The 23255-nt window shown below is 36.1% G+C and overlaps 1 protein-coding gene across 1 annotated transcript in view; it reads right to left on the reverse strand.

The window, feature by feature from the left end:
• Window positions 1–23255, reverse strand: part of PEX7 (peroxisomal biogenesis factor 7) — a 778079-nt gene that overhangs the window by 256700 nt on the left and 498124 nt on the right. The gene's annotated exons all lie outside the window — the stretch shown is intronic.

Below are 23255 nucleotides of genomic sequence, written 5' to 3' on the forward strand. Positions count from 1 at the left end.
ACTACTACTCGTTGCTACCTATCTTTAATCCAGTTATTTATCCACAAACTAACATTTTCAGCTTTTTCCCCTGTCCCTTAATTTTGTGCATTAATCTCTCATGTGGCACTGTATCAAACGCCTTTTGCAAAATCTAAGTATATCACATCAACTGATTCCCCTTTATCTATATTTTTACTTACTTCCTCATAGAATCTAATTAGATTAGTTTGACATGATCTATTTCTCATAAAATCATGCTGATTAGAACTCATAATCTTGTTTACACGAACATGTTCATCAATATAATCCCTTTATAATCCCTTCAAATATCTTCCGCACTATTGATGTCAGACTAACTGGTCTATAGCTTCCTGGATCATCCCTACTTCCCTTTTTGAAGAGTGGCACCACATCAGCTTTAGGGTACCATGCCCTGAGGATAATGAGTCTTGAAAAATTAAGTGTAGAGGTTTGTCTATAAAAGTGCTAAATTCCCTCAACACCCTTGGGTGTATTCCATCTGGCCTGGAGTTTTATTTACCTTAATATTATTCCAATTTGTTCAAGATATCCTCTATACATAACCCAATTAATGGTATGGGCTGGCATGTTCTATTTTGTTCCAAAGTATCATCCAATGGTTCCTCTCTTGTGTATACTGAAGAAAAAACTGGTTTGTATCTCAGCCTTCTCCCTGCCACTGTTAATCATGCTACCCCTCCCCGCATTTTAATGTACCTATATTGTTCTTTCTTAGATTTTTTGCTATTTATGTACTTAAAGAATCTTTTAGGGTTAGATTTAGAATCCTTTGCAATTTAATTTTTAATTTAATTTTGGCTAATTTGATTGCTTTTTGCATGCTTTTGTTACATTCCTTATAAATATGGAATTTTGAGTCTGTACTATTTTCTTTGAATAATTTAAATGCCCTACGTTTTTTCCTAATTGCTCTTAAACAATTTATATTCAGCCACATTGGCTTGGATTTTTATTTTTATAACCATATGGTATTTGTTGATATGCTATATTATTAAACAAAGTTTTAAATGTTATCCATTTATCCTCTGTATTTTTATTAGAGGATACATTGTCCCCAATTTATGTTATTTAATGATTTCCTTAAATCATTGAATTTTGCTTTCTTAAAATTAAAAGTCTTGTTAAACCTTTAAGGCACTGATTATGAAAAGAAATTTCAAATGTGACCATGTTAAGATCACTGTTACCCAAATGTTCTTTGACTTCTATGTTTGATATTATATCTGTATTGTTTGATAGCACTAAATCCAATATAGTGTTACTCCTAGTTGGCTCCTCTATTAATTGGGACAAGAAGTTATCCCTGAGAACATTTATAAATATATCCCCCTTAGCTGAATTACTAGTTTCATTGGCCCAGTTTATATCAGGGTAGTTAAAATCTCCCATAATTACAGCACTGTTATTAGCAGCCTTACCCATTTGTATTAGTAGTTGAGCTTCATCCAGGTCACTAATGTTGGGGGGCTTGTAGCATGTTCCTAGTAATATTTTTTTAGGATTTTCCCTAATCCTAAAAACTATTTAAAAAAAGTTTCCAATATACATCTATTATCAAATTTGCTTTATTCTCATGTTATTCTTTGTTGGATATTTAGATAGGTAGCGTGCTCATGTCTGGAGCACTACATGACAGGAAACAGTGCTGCCATCTAGTGCTCTTGCTAATGTATAACATAGTTGCAAAACTGCTGCAGACACGTGCACGCTCCTGAAGTTACCTTCATGATTTTCAATAAAGGGATAACATGAAAACAAAGAAAAATTGGTAATAGAAGGTCATAGGAAAGTTGTTTAAAATTGTATGCTGTATCTGAATCATGAAAGAAAAATGTTGGGTGTTATGTCCCTTTAATAAGGCTGGACTAGCTCTGCTTAAGCTATACTTGGAGCTACCATCTTTATACAATCTTAGGTAAATGAGTCAATTGTAGAAATCCAGGTAACAATTTGAATTATGTTGTCATCTGATGGTCCATATGAAAGATAAACTCCCTTATACAAGGAAGGAAGTGGCCAAAACCAAACTAATTTTAAATGTGGGTGCTTAGAGAAGAGAAAAGCTATGCAATCATCTTCCAAGAACATCAGTTCTAAAAAAAAAGACTATATAAAAATAAATAAAATATGCTTACAAATAATAAAGCAATGAACTTCCATGACACAATATAGCTAAAAGCATGAATGTCAGCTACAGTGATGCCCAGAAGAAAGCCATGGTAAAATACATCTGCCATGGCTTTTATCAACATTAATATGCCTCTAATAGAGCACAGAATGAAACAAAAGTTAACTGAAAGTTATATATTGACAGCTGCTTTCCCTTAAGCACCATATGAAAACTGTGCTGTCCCCCAGGATTCCTGTGATAGAAAAACATAATGTACAGTGACCATGACAAATATCGGGCGCTAGCTTATGTCTGTTTATCAAAATGCTATGTTTTTGGATATAATTTATCAATTGTGATTATTTTAGATCTATTTTTTTATTTAAACAACAATAAAACATATTCTGCCCAGTATTATCCCAATTTCATTTTTATCATAGAATTAAAAAAATAAATCACATATCCATAATGATATATTTAAATTAAATTTGCTCTCTCACTCACTTACTTTCCCCTATATAAGACCAACAGCTAAATTGCTAAATGGAATTTGTTCTTATTTGGTATGTAGAAATATCTTAGCAAAAACTAAACCAATATGAAAAAGTAAGTAAATCTACTCAATAGTTCCAAAGATACCCTACAATGTTAAATATAGGGCTGCGCATCTTCACTGTTCTCACGATTCAATTACGATTATCATGGTAACGATTCAATTCGGCGATGCATCACGATTGCTGCCCATGATTTTCATGAATTTATATATATATATATATATATATATATATATATATATATATATATAAAATGCTACTGCTCCATAATGAGTATAAGCATGTGTACCTGTGTATAAGGAGAGTACCAGATGTATATGCACACACATACATATAGTATACATAACATACCATGCATATACATATATACATACATACAGATACACACACATACATAGATGCATACACACACATACATACAAGCATATAGAGTACATATATAAATACACACAAATATATATGCATACACACATATGCACACACATACATACATACAGACACACATACATATACCAAAACACATTTCAGAAGTACAAGTTATTATTTGTGCAAAGAGGGTGTACTTAATTCTAAACAGCCTGCATTTGCAGGGATTCCTGCTTCCTGTCTTCACTTCTATATACAGGACTATAGAATGTGCTGGTCCTGCAGGAGCGAGTTATTCATATAAGGAACAATGATCTTATGACAACTTCCAGCAGTGCTGACAATAGCACTTCAGTTTCTACGCTCTTCTGCTCTTTAAAAAGTTGAGTCACTCTTTTTGCACAAAGCGAGTCGCTCCTAACCGGTAGTAAGATTACTAAGGGACATAGAGGTAAATATATTCAGGAAGGAGAACATTATTTAATCAGACAAACACAAGGAAACGAGTTTGTATACAACGACCATGAAAGGTGTCTGCTCTCTGGCCCCCGGGTAAGAGTAGATTGTAGAAATCAGGGAATTCATTAACCAGAAGTTGAGGAAAAAATATGCAGATATTAAACAGTGACATTAATAAAGGATGTGAAACCCTTTACTAGAGCGAGTTGTTCCAATGAAGAAACGCAGGCTTCAGTGTAGAGAGGGGTGGGCGGGTACTTGGCAATTCTGAGCGGCCACTTTCATTTCAAGCCTCTGTTTAAAGCACGCCTGCTCTAAACATGTAACTACACTCACCCCTCTCTACAGAAGCCTGTGTTTCTTCATAGGAACAACTTGCTCTAGTAAAGGGTTTGACATCCTTTATTAACGTCACTCTGTTTAATACCTGCATATTTTTTCCTTCAGAGAGCAGACACTTCATGATTGATGTATACAAACTTGTTTCCTTGTGTTTGTCTGATTAAATAATGTACTCCTTCCTGAATATATTTACCTCTATGTCCCTTAGTGATCTTACTACTGGGTTAGGAGCGACTCAACTTTTTTAAAGAGCAGAAGAGCGTAGAAACTGAAGTGCTATTGTCAGCACTGCTGGAAGTACGTAATTCATAGCATATTCATATTCTTTTCCCACTCACTCCGCCCTCAAGACACTCAGTTCACTTCTCCCCACTACCGCAACGCCCCGCTGGCCGCTATTAAAATGACAACAAAAAAACTTTATTTCTGGAGGAGGGGTCACGTGACATTGCGTGAATCGATTCGGCTCTTCACTGCATCGATGCAGCATCGTTAAAGGCTGCATCGTGATGCATCGTTGTGCCGATTATTTTTGACACCTTATTTAAATATAGCAATTTTAATCTTAATTTTTAAACATAGTCATTTTAATCTGATGTGCATATATATATATATATATATATATATATTATATATATAATATTTCTAATCATTTATATTACAAAAGCAGCAAATAGTTGTCAAAAGGATACAAGAAGAGAATCATGTTTTGCTATTACTATGGATTGAATGGGCATTCTGAATAACACAGTTATATTAGGGCGGTTTGCAAGCAAAGGTAACCCGTCTTGGTAATAGGAAAAAATACAGCAAAACAAAAAAAACCAATTAGCTTTGGGTATTTAAAGAATTTCTAAAGGGGTTTAGACTAACCCGGGTAAAGCAAGGTAAGCAGGCTATCAGCAAATTAGAGAAACAAATGATTTTTTTTCCAATGATTTTATTACTCTAAAACTTCTGCAGGATTAAGACAGGAAAATACAAATATAGAGATAGAAACATTAGATAATAGACTGATGTGCTTTTTATGTTGCAAATCAGATATGTAAAAGAAAGTAAATCTACTCAAAAGTTCCATAGATAATTATAGTTTAAATACAGCAATTTTGATCAGATCTATATATATTTGTAGTATTTCTACCTACAGCGTAAATCACTTTATTCTTTATTGTCCAAAATGCCCTCGTAGGAAATGGATTGATTGTTTATCCACCAGAATAGAAAATGTCTTGTAGTCGGTCCACCAGATAGAGAATGTCTTGTAGTCGGAACCAAAAGAATCCTTTGAGAAAGTTGATTGAAGTCCTTGTTCCATTGACAAAGCATACAAAGCTGAAGATGTCTCATGTGGAATAAAGCAAAAGAGATTTTGTCTGATGACAAAATCATCAAACCAAGGACTTCATACATAAAGCTAACAGTTGGATTTGGAATAGTTTGAAACTTGGCACAAGTAGATTTCAATTGTTCTCTTCTTTGCTCCGTCAATTTTAAGTTTTATTGACTCTGAGTCTATTATGACTCCTAGAAAGGAGACTTAGGTCTGAGGAGCAAAAGAGAGCTTTGGAATGTGATATTTCAACCATGGTTGTGCAGAAACAATAAGATCTCATTGGTAAGAGAAATTGCTAAAAGTAAAGATGGAGCTTGAATCGAGATATTGTACAGGTATGGAGCTATTGAAATACCTTATACTTGAATAACACATAATAGAGAGCCCAGAACTCTTGTACAAATTCGGGGAGCCATAGCCGGACAAAAAGGTAGAGCCACAAATTGAAAATGTTTGTCCATAAATACAAAATCGAAGGAAACTGACGATGATCTTTGTGGATAGGAATATGAAGTTAAACATCCTTCAAATGTATTATAGACATAAACTGTCCCTACTGGACTAGAGGATGAATTGTTGGAATTGTATCCATTTTTGAACATAAAGACCCTTTGTTTAGAGTGTTCAAATCTAGGAGAAACCTTTCCCTGGGAGGCCTCGCTATGAAACCAATTCTGTATCCCTGAGATATTATGTTGAGAACCAAAAGGTTCCTGGAGGGATTAAGACCAGACCTTTCTGAAATAGGTTAATTCACCCCTTACCAGAAGAGATCTTGATCGTGGGACACACATTCATGCAGATTTAGAGGAAGATGTAGGTTTCTTTGAGTATTTTGTTCCAGGAAGGATTAGATTTCCAGGAAGATCGTGGAGGATTCCTGCTTCTGAGAAGATGAGGATCTTTGGTCCCTTTATTGACAAAATGAACAAAAAGGGTTCATTTAAATTTCATGTCCTGAGGGAGAAAAGCTCCCTTTCCTCCCATGACTTTAAGAAATGATGGCATTTGACCAGGCCCAAATAGAATCTTTCCTGAAAGGGAATAGATAAGAGTCTAGATTTGGAGAGCATGTCAGCAAACCAAGAATTGGGCCACAAGGTCAGCCTTCTCAAAACTGCTATTGCCATATTTTTTGCATTTAATTTGACAATGTCAACAATACCATCACAGATAAATGCATTTGCAGAACAAACTAGCTTAAGATGTTAATGACAATCATCAAATTTCTGTTCAGATAACTGGTTAACACCAGAGTGTAGAGGAAGCTGCCACACAAGCAATTGGTAACAGTTGGATTAAATAAATACCCTGCTAAATAAACATTTTCATGAGGAAAGACTCTAATTTCCTGTCTATTAGGTCTTTGAAAGATATACCGTCCGCTAAAGGAATAGTAGTCCGCTTTGCCAGAGTAGAAATGGCACCAGCTACAGTTGGATTTGGAAAAGAATGAAGCTTGTCACAAGTAGATTTCAATTTTTCTTTCTTTGACCCGTCAATTTAAGTTTATTCACACTGAGGTCCTATTATGACTCCTAGAAAGGAGACTCTGGTGAGGAGCAAAAGAGCTCTTTTGAATGTTGATCTTCTAACGTGGTTGCGCAGAAACAATAAGATCTCATTGGTGAGAGAAATTGCTAAATGTAAAGAATCAAGATATTGTACAGGGGATGGAGCTATTTAAATACATTTGAGCTTGAATCACAGATAATAAAGAGACCAGAACTCTTGTAAAAATTCTGGGAGCCATAGCCAGACAAAAAGGTACAGCCACAAATTGAAAATGTTTGTCTATAAATGCAAATCAAAGAAACAGATGATGATCTTTGAGGATAGGAATATGAAGTTAAACATCCTTTAAATGTACTATAGACATAAACTGTCCCTGCTGGAAGAATTGTGGGAATTGTATCCATTTTGAATATAAGGGACCTTTGTTTAGAGTCTTCAAATCTAGGAGAAACCTTCCCTGGGAGGCCTGTGATATGAAACCAATTCTGTATCCCAGATATTATGTTGAGAACCCAATGATCCCGAAGGGATTGAAACCAGGCTTCTGAAAAAGGTATTAAATCTGCCACCTACAAGAAGAGAATCTTGATCATTGGACACACTTTCATGCAGTTTTAGTAGGAAGATGTAGGTTTCTTTGAGGATTTGTTCCAGGAAGCATTAGATGTCCAGGAAAATCTGGAGATTCCTGCTTCTGAGAAGAAGATGAGGATCTTTGGTCCCTTTATTGGCGGAATTAACAAAAGGATGAGACATTCTTTCATTTAAATTTCATGTCCTGAGAGACAAAGCTCCCTTTCCTCCATGACTTTTAGAAATTATGGCATTTAGACCAGGCCAAAATAGAATCTTTCACTGAAAGGGAAAGAGATAAGAGTCTAGATTTGGAGAGCATGTCAGCAAACCAAGAATTGAGCCACAAGGTCAGGCCCTCTCAAAAATGCTAATGCCATATTTTTTACATTTAGTTTGATAATGTCAACAATACCATCACAAATAAACGTATTTGCAGAACGTAATTTGCAGAGTGTTAAGGAAAATCAGATAACTGGTAACACCAGGTGTGTAGAAGCAGCTGCCACACAAGCAATGGTAACAGTTGGATTAAATAAATAACACCTGCTAAATAAACGTTTTCATGAGGAAAGACTCTAATTCCCTGTCCATTGGGTCTTTGAAAGGATATACTGTCCTCTATAGCAGTGGTCTCAACCAAAGTGACCTCAAGGCCAGTAAATTTTAGCTAGACATGTCCAGGGCCCGGTAGTTTATATATAATATATAATATATATATATAATAGAATATATATACATACAATACACACACACACACACACATATATATATAAAATGAGCAGCAGGGGCGGGCTGATCAGCCAGGCAGAATAGGACCTGGGCTGAGGGACCAGCAAGTAGGGGGCCCAAATAGCATCTCTACAGATCCTGGTGCATTCCTTAAGCTGGGAGTTTTTCAGTTTGCCTATCAGTAACTAAGCAAAAAAGTGTGGGTTTAGTGGGGCCCTGGCAGGGGTCTGTTGCTGTGAGGGCCATGGAGTGTGGGGTCTGGCCCTGGAGGTTGGGTGCCCTTTCTCTGGACCTTAATGTTGTGGGTCCTGGCTCTGGAGTTGAGGGGCCTGTTGGGGCAGGGCAGGGAGGCTACCATGTTCATTTGCATAAAATGTAATACATTTTGGTCAGTGTGAGATAGTGTTCCTGGGGCCCTTGATTGGTCTCAGTCTGCCCCTGGTGTGTAGTGGGGGCATGACAGGTCGGGGCCCACCAGCAGGCTATCACGGCCCGTACTGGGCCACGGCCCGGCTGTTGAGAAGCCAGGCTCTTAAAGGAATAGTAGTCCACTTTTTCAGAGTAGAAATGACACCATCTACCTTGGCAATTGTTTCTCAAAGATCTACGCTAGAGGTAGGAAGCAGAAACATCCTTTTGAATGCAGAAGAAGGGACTAAATGGAATAACCGACTTAATGGTACAGGAAATACTAACTGCTAAAATTAAATCGATTGCTTAACAAATCTTTCTCTAGCAGGTTTAGATCGTGTGCCCCTAACGTACTTAGACCTATCTTTATAAGGTTCTCAGATGTTCAATCTTAAACCTATAGCAGAGTAGTGAAATACTTTTCCCTCAGAAGACAAGGTCTGAGGAGTTAGAATCTGAATATGTAAGTAACTTTTTAGGCTGTTCAGATCTTAAGAAGATCATAAGTCTGGGTAAATCAGATAACATAGGGTTTTTTTGCAGTTACTTGGAGGAGGGCATGGTCAGCAACATCTCAGAAACAGTGGAGCACCAATGCTTTAAAGGGGGACAGTATTACTCAAAACTTTTCTCTCCCTTTAATTTGTTCCCCATGATCCACTTTACCTGCCTGGAGTGTATTAAATTGTTTACAAGTAGCTCCTTTACCCTTATATTGGCATTTGAAATTGTTAATTTAGCATGTGTATCCCCACCTATTCTGAAAGGTTTGTGGCCGCGCGTACCAGCTATAGATAACGCTTTGTAAACACAGCCAGCAGAAGAAATTACACTCCCAGTGTGATAAAGCAGAGATAAGGTAGTAAAATGTTGATTTTCCATTGTTCTCTCAAAGTATTGGTGATTGTTTTAAGGACAGATATAAGATAAAGAAGCAGGTATATGTGCACAATGTGATACAGTAATGAGATCTGATTATACCTACAAGCTCAACCTATTTTATTAGGCTGTGGCTTCAAAACACAAAATCCGAGCTTTAATATACAGAAATAAACCTTAAAAAGCTAATTTTCATACATTTTTTACTCTGCAGTTGGTAAAAAAAGCAATTGTAAACACATTAAGGGAAAAACTATTTTACAGTATACTGTCCCTTTAAGTCAAATCACTTCCTTGTACTGTACTAACAGAGGGAGGAAAGACTTATTTAGAGGTAACAAAAGCATGAGAGTGTCTATTAGAGTGCATGAGAAAGGTCATACAATGCATTTACATAAATGATCAGAAGATCTGTCCTTTTAAAAGGGGACAGTCTAGTCCAAAATAGACTTTCATGATTCAGATAGATAATGTCATTTTAAACAATTTTCCAATTTACTTTTATCACCAATTTTGCTTTTTTCTCTTGGTATTCTTAGTTGAAAGCTAAACCTAGGAGATTTCATATACTAATTTCTAAGCCCTTGAAGGCCACCTTTTCTCTCAGGGCATTTTGACAGTTTTTAACCACTAGTGGTGTGTTAGTTCATGTGTGTCATATAGATAACACTGCCGCTCAAGCATGTGGAGTTCAGGTGAGCTAGCTCTGATTGGCTAAAATGGATTTCTGTCAAAAGAACTGAAATAAGGGGGCAGTTTGCAGAGGCTTAGATACAAGGTAATCACAGAGGTAAAAAGTGTATTATATAACTGTGTTTGGTTATGCAAAACTAGAGAATGGGTAATAAAAGGGATTATCTATCTTTATAAACAATACAAATTCTGGTGTAGACTCTCCCTTTAAAGGAATGTCAGAAATGGGGACAGTACCAGAATGCTCCATAGTAATAGAAGGTAATACACAGCAATGTGTTATGAAAGCACTGCCTTAACCCTCTTCACAGGTTGCCACTGGAGTCCTCTTCCACTCCTCCAAGATGACATCACAGAGCTGGTGGATGTTAGAGTAATTTTCGGTTTCGTTTTTGGTTCGGGGTATCCCTAGAAATTAGCATATGAACCTTCCTAGGTTTAGCTTTCAGCTAAGCATACCAACAGAAACAAACAAAATTGGTGATAAAAGTACATTTGAAAGTTGTTTCAAATTGCATGCCCTATCTGAATCATGAACATTTTTTTGGACTAGACTCTCCCTTTAAGGAAGCGCTTAAGCCAGTAGCTGGCAAACATTCATCTGCACTGTGCTGAAGTAATACTATTAGTAGTAGTAAAGTAATAATAATATATAACAAAATCAGATCATTTCACAGGCTCTGCAACTCTTCTATAAGTCACATACAATGACTGAATCAGACTCCTGACTGTACAACACCTTTATCAGTTACATTACGCCATCAAATCAGAGTCCTAGCCCTGCAACCATTTTGTCAGCCACATATCCATATTTAACCTATTGTTAGGTATTGGCAAGCATGGAACCCAATGACAAGTCTTCCTTCAGCGCAGCACTGTGAGTGCCCAAACATTACACATGTGTCATAAGTTACTTCGCCTAAGCAATTTTTTTTAATATTAAAAAGATAGATTTTGGTATAAATGCATACAAAGAGAGAACCACTCTACCATGAAATGAACAACAACTCAGTTGCTTGTTCTATGAGAGTTACCACCTGAAAGCAGCCTCTTTTAGCCCAGTTCTGCTTTCACAAAGGAAAACTTTACTGAAGTATATCAGTCTGATCCTGCCAAGTAAGGTCAGCCCAGACCCAAAATACCAGGCAATTCTCATTTGAACAAGGAAAATGACAACCCCAGATGATCGTTCGGCCACCTATGGGCCTCATTAGTGAGATGCAGCCATATTCCTCTAAGCTTCACTGGGCAAGGAGTCCATGTCTGGTTTTCCCCCATCACCAATAGGGAGACCTCCCCAGGGTCATTATTCAAATGCCTACAAAGAGAGAAGCACTCTACAAGGTACGAACAACAGCTCAATAGTAGGGCTGCAACTGATTATTTTCATAATCGATTAATCGGCCGATTATTTTTTCGATTAATCGACTAATCAGATAAAAAAAGAACCAATAATTGTTTCCTATATTTTAAATAAAATCAACATACTGAGTGTTACAAATATAAACTTCAGACTAAACATTTTACATTAACACAACTGTTTGTCCAATTTTTAAGCAGCAGAGCACATTTTTATAATTAAACAAAACAAAAACAAAAACTGTTTGAAAAGAGGTAGAACTAGAAAGAGTTAGACTATCACTGTTAATAACATTCTGTTATTCACTCTTTCAGAAACTTTGCATTGAAATGCAAAAATCTCAACATGTCCACATGCTTCTGGCTAAGGCTGGTTCTCTGTTTGCAGCTATATTTCCTGCAGCAGAGAAAAGGCACTCAGATGGTGTTGAGGTGCTTGAGATGTATAAGTAGGGTTTTGCCAATTTCACCAAAGTGGGATATTTATCTTTGTTAGCTCTTCACCAATGCAAAGTGTTTTTCACCTTTGCAAGGGGCCTCTCAATAAAGTAACCCTTGACGTCATTCTAACATAAAAAATATCTTGAATATCTATATTCAATGGTAAATAACCAGCTATAAGGTTAGAGGAAAATATCTAGTCCGCTCTAAAAAACATAATTTATGTAAGAACTTACCTGATAAATTCATTTCTTTCATATTAGCAAGAGTCCATGAGCTAGTGACGTATGGGATATACATTCCTACCAGGAGGGGCAAAGTTTCCCAAACCTTAAATGCCTATAAATACACCCCTCACCACACCCCACAATTCAGTTTAACGAATAGCCAAGAAGTGGGGTGATAAGAAAAAAGTGCGAAAGCATATAAAATAAGGAATTGGAATAATTGTGCTTTATACAAAAAAATCATAACCACCACAAAAAAAGGGCGGGCCTCATGGACTCTTGCTAATATGAAAGAAATGAATTTATCAGGTAAGTTCTTACATAAATTATGTTTCTTTCATGTAATTAGCAAGAGTCCATGAGCTAGTGACGTATGGGATAATGACTACCCAAGATGTGGATCTTTCCACACAAGAGTCACTAGAGAGGGAGGGATAAAATAAAGACAGCCAATTCCTGCTGAAAATAATCCACACCCAAAATAAAGTTTAATGAAAAACATAAGCAGAAGATTCAAACTGAAAACGCTGCCTGAAGTACTTTTCTACCAAAACTGCTTCAGAAGAAGAAAATACAACAAAATGGTAGAATTTGGTAAAAGTATGCAAAGAGGACCAAGTTGCCGCTTTGCAAATGTGATCAACCGAAGCTTCATTCCTAAACGCCCAGGAAGTAGAAACTGACCTAGTAGAATGAGCTGTAATCCTATGAGGCGGAGTCTTACCCGACTCAACATAGGCAAGATGAATTAAAGATTTCAACCAAGATGCCAAAGAAATGGCAGAAGTTTTCTGGCCTTTCTAAAACCGGAAAAGATAACAAATAAACTTGAAGTCTTTCGGAAAGACTTAGTAGCTTCAACATAATATTTCAAAGCTCATATATTCTCGGCATTCTAAAAGAATGCCAAGAAAAATGATGAGAAAGACACCAAGAAATATAAGTCTTCCAGACTCTATAATATATCTCTCTGGATACAGATTTACGAGCCTGTAACATAGTATTAATCACAGAGTCAGAGAAACCTCTTTGACCAAGAATCAAGCGTTCAATCTCCATACCTTTAAATTTAAGGATTTCAGATCCTGATGGAAAAAAGGACCTTGAGACAAAAGGTCTGGTCTTAACGGAAGAGTCCACGGTTGGCAAGAGGCCATCCGGACAAGATCCGCATACCAAAACCTGTGAGGCCATGCCGGAGCTACCAGCAGAACAAACGAGCATTCCTTCAGAATCTTGGAGATTACTCTTGAAGAAGAACTAGAGGCGGAAAGATATAGGCAGGATGATACTTCCAAGGAAGTGATAATGCATCCACTGCCTCCGCCTGAGGATCCCGGGATCTGGACAGATACCTGGGAAGTTTCTTGTTTAGATGAGAAGCCATCAGATCTATTTCTGGAAGTTCCCACATTTAAACAATCTGAAGAAATACCTCTGGGTGAAGAGACCATTCGCCCGGATGCAACGTTTGGCGACTGAGATAATCCGCTTTCCAATTGTCCATACCTGGGATATGAACCGCAGAGATTAGACAGGAGCTGGATTCCGCCCAAACCAAAATTCGAGATACTTCTTTCATAGCCAGAGGACTGTGAGTCCCTCCTTGATGAATGATGTATGCCACAGTTGTGACATTGTCTATCTGAAAACAAATGAACAACTCTCTCTTGAGAAGAGGCCAAGACTGAAGAGCTCTGAAAATTGCACGGAGTTCCAAATATTGATCGGAAATCTCACCTCCTGAGATTCCCAAACCCCTTGTGCCGTCAGATACCCCCACACAGCTCCCCAACCTGTAAGACTTGCATCTGTTGAGATTATAGTCCAGGTCGGAAGAACAAAGAAGCCCCCTGAACTAAACGATGGTGATCTGTCCACCATGTCAGAGAGTGTTGTAAAATCGGTTTAAAGATATTAATTGAGATATCTTTGAGTAATCCCTGCACCATTGGTTCAGCATACAGAGCTGAAGAGGTCGCATGTGAAAACGAGCAAAGGAGATCGCATCTGATGCGGCAGTCCTAAGACCCAACATTTCCATGCATAAGGCTACCAAAGGGAATGATTGTGACTGAAGGTTTTGACATGCTGATATAAATGTTAAACTTCTCTTGTCTGACAAGGACAGAGTCATAGACACTGAATTTATCTAGAAACCTAAAAAGGTTACCCTTGTCTGAGGAATCAATGAACTGAATGGTAAATTGATCCTCCAACCATGAATTTGAAGAAACAACACAAGTCGATTTGTATGAGATTCTTCGAAAATGAGAAGACTGAGCAAGTACCAAGATATCGTCCAAATAAGGAAATACCAAAACCCTATTCTCTGATTACAGAAAAAAGGGGCACCGAGAACCTTTGAAAAAAATTCTTGGAACTGAGGCTAGGCCAAACGGTAGAGCCACAAAACTGGTAATGCTTGTCTAAAAAGAGAATCTCAGACACTAAAAGTGATCTGGATGAATCGGAATATGCAGATACACATCCTGTAAATCTATTGTAGACATATAATGCCCTTGCTAAACAAAAGGCAGGATAGTCCTACAGTAACCATCTTGAATGTTGGTATCCTAACATAACGATTCAATAATGACAGATCCGGAACTGGTCTGAAGGAATTGACCTTCTTTGGTACAAATGAAGAGATAAAATAAAACCCCAGCCCCTGTTCCAGAACTGGAACTGGCATAAATACTCCAGCCAACTCTAGATCTGAAACACATTACAGAAATGCTGAGCCTTTGCTGTGTTAACTGGGACACGGGAAAGAAAAGAATCTCTTAGCAGGAGGCCTTAACTTGAAGCCAATTCTGTACCTTTCTGAAACAATGTTTCTGAAACCAGAGATTAAGAACGGAATTGATCCAAATTTCTTTGAAGAAAACGTAATCTGCCCCATACCAGCTGAGCTGGAATAAGGGCCGCACCTTCATAGGTACTTAGGAGCTGGCTATAGGTTTCTATAAGGCTTGGATATATTCCAAACTGGAAATAGTTTCCAAACTGATACCGCTCCTGAGGATGAGGGATCAGGCTTTTGTTCCTTGTGAGGAAAGGAACTAAAATGATTATTTACCCTGGAAAGAAAGGGAAAGCAAAGATGACTTAGAAGACATGTCAGCATTCCAAGTTTAATCCATAAAGCTTTTCTAGCTAAAATAGCTAGAGACATATACCTGACATCAACTCTAATGATATCAAAAGATGGTATCACCAATAAAATTATTAGCATGTTATAGAATAATAATAATGCTATAAAATTATGATCTGTTACTTGTTGCACTAAAGCTTCTAATCAAAAAGTTGAAGCTGCAGCAACATCCGCTAAAAATATAGCAGGTCTAAGAAGATTACCTGAACATAAGTAAGCTTTTCTTAGAAAGGATTCAATTTTCCTATCTAAAGGATCCTTAAATGAAGTACTATCTGCCGTAGGAATAGTAGTACATTAGCAGGAGTAGAGACAGCCCCATAACCTTAGGGATTTTTGTCTCAAAAAACTCTAATCTGTCAGATGGCACAGGATATAATTTGCTTAAAACGTCTAGAAGGAGTAAATAAATTACCCAAATTATTCCATTCCCTGGAAATTACTTCAGAAATAGCATCAGGGAGATAAAACACTTCTGGAATAACTACAGGAGATTTAAAAACCTTATTTAAACGTTTACATTTAGAATCAAGAGGACCAGAATCCTCTATTTCTAATGCAAATAACACTTCTTTAAGTAAAGAACGAATAAATTCCATCTTGAACAAATACAAAGATTTATCAGCATCAACCTCTGAGACAGAAACCTCTGAACCAGAAGAACCATTATCAGTATCAGAATGATGATGTTCATTTTAAAAATTCATCTGAAAAAAGAGAAGTTTTAAAAGACTTTTATGTATACTAGAAGGAGAAATAACAGACATAGCCTTCTTAATGGATTTAAAAAATAAAATCTCTTATGTTATCAGGAACACTCTGAAAATTAGATGTTGACGGAACAGCAACAGGTAATGTAACAGTACTAAAGGAAATTTTATCTGCATTAATAAGTTTGACATGACATGCAATACAAATAACAGCTGGAGAAACAGATACCAAAAGTTTATAGCAGATACACTTAGCTTGGTAGCTCCAGCACTGTGCAGTGATTTTCCTGAAGTATCTTCTGACTCAGTTGCAACGTGGAACATCTTGCAATATGTAAAAGAAAAAAACAACATATAAAGCAAAATTGATCAAATTCCTTAAATGACAGTTTCAGGAATGGGAAAAAATGCCAAAGAACAAGCTTCTAGCAACCAGAAGCAATAAAAAATGAGACTTAAATAATGTGGAGACAAAAGTGACGCCCATATTTTTTCGCGCCAAATAAGACGCCCACATTATTTGGCGCCTAAATGCTTTTTGGCGCCAAAAATGACGCCACATCCGGAACGCCAACATTTTTGGCGCAAAATAACGTCAAAGAATGACGCAACTTCCGGCGACACGTATGACGCCGGAAACGGAAATAGAATTTTTGCGCCAAAAAAGTCCGCGCCAAGAATGACGCAATAAAATGAAGCATTTTCAGCCCCCGCAAGCCTAACAGCCCACAGGGAAAAAGTCAAATTTTAAGGTAAAAAATGTTAAATTAAAATGCATTATCCCAAATATGAAACTGACTGTCTGAAAAATAAGGAAAGTTGAACATTCTGAGTCAAGGCAAATAAATGTTTGAATACATATATTTAGAACTTTATAAACAAAGTGCCCAACCATAGCTAGGAGTGTCACAGAAAATAAGACTTACTTACCCCAGGACACTCATCTACATATAGCAGATAGCCAAACCAGTACTGAAACGAGAATCAGCAGAGGTAATGGTATATATAAGAGTATATCGTCGATCTGAAAAGGGAGGTAAGAGATGAATCTCTACGACCGATAACAGAGAACCTATGAAATAGACCCCTTAGAAGGAGATCATTGCATTCAAATAGGCAATACTCTCCTCACATCCCTCTGACATTCACTGCACGCTGAGAGGAAAACCGGGCTCCAACTTGCTACGGAGCGCATATCAACGTAGAATCTAGCACAAACTTACTTCACCACCTCCATCGGAGGCAAAGTTTGTAAAACTGAATTGTGGGTGTGGTGAGGGGTGTATTTATAGGCATTTTAAGGTTTGGGAAACTTTGCCCCTCCTGGTAGGAATGTATATCCCATACGTCACTAGCTCATGGACTCTTGCTAATTACATGAAAGAAATAACGGATATATGCTTATAAAGGTTAAATCTGGTACATATCACAATTTATTAAAAATATAAAAAAACAATAAAAAACAAATCAAAAGCGCTAAGGACTATATATCAATAACAGGACAAAGCCTTACACATTTATTTATACAGTACATACAATCAGCAATAGCAAGCAATACGCTAATAATTGTGCAAACAGATAATAGTGCACACCAATTTAAATAACTCCCATCAATCTAGGGGCTAGGTGTAAATAACAAGCTTGGCACTATATCATGAAAAGCATAGTTCCAAATCACCTGATTTAATATAAACAATCCAAATGATGACTATTATATCTAGGTTGCACATAAGCCAGGGGTAGTTGAAAACAAATACTGTCCTGAAAAAGTGAAAAGTAGACGTCTGTAGACGTCCTTTAGGCTAAGGACATAACCATAAAACACAATACCGTGTGCAGGAGTTCATTGGAGTGAAGCAGCTGGTGTTGTGCAAAGACCAACTAATTGCAAACCAACGAATCGATTATGAGATTCGTTAAAAACTATTTTCATAATTGATTATTATCGATTATGACGATTAGTTGTTACAGCTTTACTCAATAGCTTGTTCTATTGCGAGTCACCAAGTAGAAGCAGCCTCTTTTAGCCTAATTGTGCTGTTCCCAAAGAAAACTTTCCTGAAGTATATCAGTCTGATGGTTGGTTTAAAACTAGGGGTGTACATATTTTACAATTATTAGAATGTACATAAATTCATTGTATGCTTTTGTTTTAAATAAAAAATTATTTATTTGCAAATCATAATGGTTTTAATCTTCTTTGAAAATGGAGCAATCCATTAATCTTCTAGAAATGTGAAAACAAATCTACAGTGGCTCAGTTAAAGGGAAGTTGGTTTCCTCCTGTCAGTACTCAATGTTCAAAAACATTTGAGGATCTTAAAGTGATGGTAAATTCACCCCTTTATAAAAATAGATCCAGAATGTTAGTGATATTTTAGGTGGATGATATATATATATATATATATAAGTTGAAGTCATTAGAAAAGGCACTCCATAAAATATAGCAACCTCCTTAAAAGTAATACAATATCCTTGGCGAATCTTACATGTGCTTTGGCATTTCCTATTGTTAACTTGTCATGTATGTGGTGGATCATTTTGTCCTCGCTATTTATAAATAAAGTTATTAAAAAAAAATATATATATATATATATATATATATATATATAGGGGGCGACCTTGTTGAAGCACAAACAATGGGTATAAATACAAGAGTATTTAAACTAGAGACAATAAGTATAAAATACAAGAGTGTTTGGACAAAAACAAAATCAAAACCATATAGCAGATGGCAATTCAATATGACACAATAATATGTGCTAGAGTCCCATATGCAGAGAGATATAATAATAAACAAGAACCCCAGAGATGGTTATCAAATTCAGCCCCAGGCAGTTATCTGTGATGGATCGAGGCCTCAATCCAGGACCAATTATCTGTAAGCAACATAGAGAGACAGAAGCGTCACATGGCTTAGTATTGTATGGGTAAGTGAAATAAAATTTGGTGTGTAGTGTATTACACTCACATTTGGTAGAGCACGCCTGGTAGTGCAGAAGAGACAAGCTGGAATCAAACAGTCACCCAGCAGACTGATCTTCAGTATCAAAACAGCAATCTGTGGATGGTATGGAGAAAGCAAACAAACACACCAATATGGCCTAGTACCGTATTGCTGTGAGAAATATAGTATCAATAAAAATTGCACTCACATTTGGTGAAGCACCTCTCGGTGTATTAGAAGCAGGCTGGAATTTCACAGTCACCCAGCAGACTGGCCTCCGGTGCGCTAAGGAACTCCAAAAGAGTCAGGATACAAGATACAACAGTCCACAAAATGGTGATGCATCAACCAGAATGCAGGTATAGATGTAAACAGTATGGCAGCAAGTGGTAAGTATATAAAAACTTACTTTAATAAAATACATAAAAACAAGCAACGCGTTTCTCGGCCAACTGGTGGCTGTTTTATTAATGTTTTAATGTAGCACTGAAATTTAAATATCCTGCGCTTCGCCACCCACTTCAAAAGTCCAACTGTTTGAATTGATCTCCAATCAGCGCTCTAGCTACAACAAAAGTGACTTTTGGGGACAGCACTGATTGGAGAACAGTTCAAACCTTAAAGGGACACTGTACCCAAAAATTTAATTTCGTGATTCAGATTCAGCATGAAATTTTAAGCAAATTTCGAATTTACTCCGATTATCAAATTTTCTTCATTATCTTGGTATCTTTATTTGAAATGCAAGAATGTAAGTTTAGATGCCGGCCCATTTTTGGTGAACAACCTGGGTTGTCCTTGATGATTGGTGGATAAATTCATCCACCAATAAAAAAGTGCTGTCCAGAGTACTGAAACAAAAAAAAAAGCTTAGATGCCTTCTTTTTCAAATAATGATAGCAAGATAACGAAGAAAAATTGATAATAGGAGTAAATTAGAAAGTTGCTTAAAATTGCATGCTCTTTCTGAATTACAAATGAAAAAATGTGGGTTCAGTGTCCCTTTAAGCTTACAGGCAAAATTACTTTTGAAGTCGGCGACAGATTGCAGGGTTTTTTAAATTCACACACACACACATATATATATATATATATATATATATATATATATATATATATATATATATATAATTTTTTTTCATCATCAGCAGCACATCTTTTTAATACAGCAAATTCTTCAAAAAAAATATGCCCCAGCTCAGGCAATGTAAAAATTAGACTACACAATATTTGCCATGAAATTTTTTATTGTATATGTGTTTGTTGAAGGGACAATCTACACTAAAATTGTTATTGTTTAAAAAGTTAGATAATGCCTTTACTACCCATTCCCCAGCTTTGCACAACCAACATTGTTATATTAATATACTTTATAACATTTATACCTCTACATTTCTGCCTGTTTCTAAACCCCTATAGACAGCCTCTTAATCACATGACTTTTTATTTGTTTTTTCACAACTGGAGACTACTAGTTCATGTAGACCATATAGATAACATTGTGCTCACGCCCATAGGTTGTGCACAACACAGATAAAATGCAAGGCAATAGATAATAACTAAAAAGTCATGTGATCAGGGGGCTGTCAAAAGAGGCTTAGATACAAGGTAATCGCATAGGTTAAAAGTATATTAATATAACCATTCTGGATGTACAAAACTGGGGAATGGGTAATAAAGGGATTATCTATCTTTTTAAACAATAACATTTTTGAGTTGACTGTCCCTTTAATGTTAACATTCAAGACTACCTAGGTAAAAAACTAGACTTCATTGATTAAGTATCATATGCTCACAGCGGAAATCAAAGAAATGTAATTTCTTTAATTCGCTAACAAAATCATTTATATAGGAACAAGAAATTCATTATAATCCCAAATTTCTATTAAGTGATCATTTTAACCCTGGGATTTTCTCCCTTTTTGCTACTGAATTTAATATAACATAAGAACTACAATTGCTCTGAATCAAATAATTGCAATGTAATTTATTTTGTGTTCCCATCTGAATGTTTTTTATTTTTGCAAGAGAAAGAAATTACATTACTTGTAGCTATGCGGATATCATATGATATGACAAATCAATAAAACAGAGCACTAGGATAAAACATGACACATTAATTGAAGATAGATTTGGATTTTTTCTTCTGATTCAGAAAAAGCGTAATCTCTTGTGTCATAAAAGTAATTCAGAAGCCAATAGTCATTAAGTTATCTTGCATGGTTGGGAGTAGTATGTGATATAGTATTTGTAGGAGTGTGAGAAAATTATATAAAAAGGCACTTTATTTTAATTGTGTACAGAAAGCTCAACATTGATTTTGACAATACAGCCTTGGTTATTAAAGGGGCATTAAACTTATAGCATATATAAGCAAGTAATTAATGCATTGTAAAAGAAAGTTTTTAAAATAATTTAACTCTGTCATTCTTTTACTCCATTTTAGAATATTTTGCAAATCAAGACCCCTTCAGTAATACCCCTCTTAAAAATCCTGGTGTGATTCATGTTCCTGACTTCCTTTGCTGTCACAAAGACATATGTATATTAACTTGTGATATGGGCTGACAAATCACTGTGTAGAATGATACAGGCTCAGGTAAATGTCCCAATACTTAAAGGGACAGTATACACCAATTTTCATATAACTGCATGTAATAGACACTACTATAAGGAAAAATATGCACAGATACTGATCTAAAAATCCAGTATAAAACTTTTTAAAAACGTACTTAGAAGCTCCCAGTTTAGCGCTGTTGAAAAGGTTAGCTGGAACACCCACTGAAAGTGGTTCTATAGCAAAAAACAACCACAGACATTCCCTCCTCCCCCTTCCTCTGCATATGAAAAGACTCTTTACACAAACATGAGCAAGCTGGAGTAGGTATACATCAGTATACTTTAAAACTATGGGGCGTGATTAGGAGTCTGAAAATCAGCTCAATGTTATTTAAAAATAAGCAAAACTATATAAAAAAACAACCCTGCATAGGCTATATAAATGGATTATCTACAAAACATTTATGCAAAGAAAAATCTAGTGTATAATGTCCCTTTAAAGGGACATGAAACCCCAATTTTTCTTTCAGAATTTAGATAAAGCATACAATTTTAAACAACTTTCCAATTTGTCTCCATTATCAAATTTGCTTCATTTTCGTGCTACCCCTTTGTTAAAGGACCAACAATGCATTATGGGGTTTGCTGAACATATTAAGAGAGCCAATAGCAAGAGGTATATATGTGCAGCCATTAATCAGCAGCTAGCTCCCAGAATTACATGGCTGCTCCTGAGAAAATTAGATTACAGAAGTAAATTGGAAAAAATTGTTTAAAATTGTATTCGCTATCTAAATGATGACAGTCTAATTTTGACTTTACTGTCCTTTTAAGTATAATGGAGTAACTCCAGGCTCTCTAGGTGGAAGTCTAACAAACACAATTTTAGGAGTCCGTTTACAGCACAAACAAGAAAATGAATGACTGTATGTCTTTAAACTTTTTTTATAGGTTATTAACCCTTTAGGCATTTAGAGTCAACATATGCGTATGATTTTATTGAATTGTGTGGGTTTTACATCATTGTTTGTTGGGAGAAACAAATACAACATTCCACTATCGAAACGTGAAGAGCACAAAACAAAAATAAGACAGCTTGGTAAACTACTGGCTGGTGTTAGCTTTCTGTGCTGCCACTTTAATGGCTATCAGCCAAAATGAATAGCACCACCAGTGCAAGCTTACCCACTGAGTGTATGAAGTATTATCTGTGGATTTAAAGGGACAGTCAATCCAAAAAATGTATTGTTTAAAAAGCTATACAATGCCTTTACTACCAGCTTTGCACAAAAACATGGTTATATTAATATACTTTATAACCTTTAAGCCTCTAAATTTCTGTCTGATTCTAAGTCAATAAAGACAGTCCCTTGATCACATATTTTGTATTAACTTTTCACATCAGGGGAAGCTAGTTCATGTGAGCCATATATCTAACATTGCGCTGACGCCGGTGGATTCTAACACAGCACTAATTGGCTTAAATGCAAGTCAATAGATGTGATCAGGGGGCTGTCAGAAGAGGCTTAGATACAAGGTAATTACAGAGGTAAAAAGTATATTAATATAACCATGTTTACTGTGCAAAACTGGGGAATGGGTAATAAAGGGATTATCTATCTTTTTAAACAATAAACATTTTTGCGTCAACTGTCCCTTTAAAAGAAACACATCTGAAAGCTGCAAAATACAACAAAGCTTGGTTTTGCCATAACTATTGGAATGATCGCTTTCCACTGGCTATTTTATGTTTGTAGTATACATTTTTGACAAATATGTTTTCATCAAACACTTAAAAAAAGTAGTTGATAAATAGAAAATCTGGTTAAATCTGGTTTAAAATTACATTTATATTGTTTAATAA

Source organism: Bombina bombina, chromosome 4 (genome assembly GCF_027579735.1).
Source record: "Bombina bombina isolate aBomBom1 chromosome 4, aBomBom1.pri, whole genome shotgun sequence".
In the NCBI taxonomy this organism is placed as follows: Eukaryota; Metazoa; Chordata; class Amphibia; order Anura; family Bombinatoridae; genus Bombina; species Bombina bombina.